The sequence below is a fragment of the Phalangium opilio genome, unplaced genomic scaffold, assembly GCF_054372755.1.
Source record: "Phalangium opilio isolate 3A_F unplaced genomic scaffold, DU_Popi_V2 ptg000360l_1, whole genome shotgun sequence".
In the NCBI taxonomy this organism is placed as follows: domain Eukaryota; kingdom Metazoa; phylum Arthropoda; class Arachnida; order Opiliones; family Phalangiidae; genus Phalangium; species Phalangium opilio.
In genome coordinates, this window is record NW_028324230.1 from 1,029,895 (window position 1) to 1,030,889 (window position 995).

At 47.5% G+C, this 995-nt stretch overlaps 1 non-coding gene across 1 annotated transcript; it reads right to left on the reverse strand.

Annotated features, from left to right (window-relative positions):
* Positions 1 to 289: 289 nt before the first annotated feature.
* On the reverse strand, positions 290 to 362 carry TRNAH-AUG (transfer RNA histidin (anticodon AUG)). Its single transcript has one exon. It is a non-coding gene; the product is annotated as a tRNA-His (tRNA).
* Positions 363 to 995: the final 633 nt, after the last annotated feature.

Sequence of the window (995 nt, forward strand, 5' to 3'; positions counted from 1 at the left end):
TTCGGGTGGGCTCGAACCACCAACCTTTCGGTTAACAGCCGAACGTGCTAACCATTGCGCCACGGAAGCCCAAATATTAAATGGTCGTCAGGTATTGTGGAAAAACCTCGACTTTTTACGTCACATCTGAGACCCCACAAAACGCTCCCGGAGGGGCTCGAACCACCAACCTTTTGAATAACAGCTGAGCGCACTAACCATTGCGCCACGGAAGCCCAAAAATTAAATGTTCGTCAGGTATTGTGGAAAAACCTCGACTTTTTACGTCACATCTGAGACCTCACAACACCGCTCCCGGATGGGCACGAACCACCAACCTTTCGGTTCATAGCCGAACGCGCTAACCAATGCGCCACGGAAACCCAAAAATTCAATGGTCGTCAGGTATTGTGGAAAAACTTTGGTTTTTACGTTACATTTGAGATCCCACAACACCGGTCCCGGGTGGGCTCGAACCACCAACCTATTGGTTAACAGCCGAACGCGCTAACAATTAAGCCACGGAAGCTCAGAAATTAAATGGTTATCACGTATTGTGGAAAAGTTTTGAATTTTTATGCTACATCTGAGACCTCACAACACCGGTTTCGGGTGGGCTCGAACCACCAACTTACTGGTTAACAGCCGAACGCGCTAACCATTGAGCCACGGAAGCCCAAAAATTAAATGTTCGTCAGGTATTGTGGAAAAACTCTGACTTTTCACGTTACATCTGAGACACCACAAAACGCTCCCGGATGGGCTCGAACCACCAAACTTTCGGTTCGTCAGTTATTGTGGAAAACGTTTGACTTTTTAAGTTACATCTGAGACCTCACAACACCGCTCCCAGATGGGCTCGAACCACCAACCTATTGGTTAACAGCCGAACGCGCTAACCATTGAGCCACGGAAGTTCAGAAATTAAATGTTCGTCAGTTATTGTGGAAAACTATGACATTTTACGTTACATCTGAGACCTCACAACACCGCTTTCGGGTGGGCTCGAACCACCA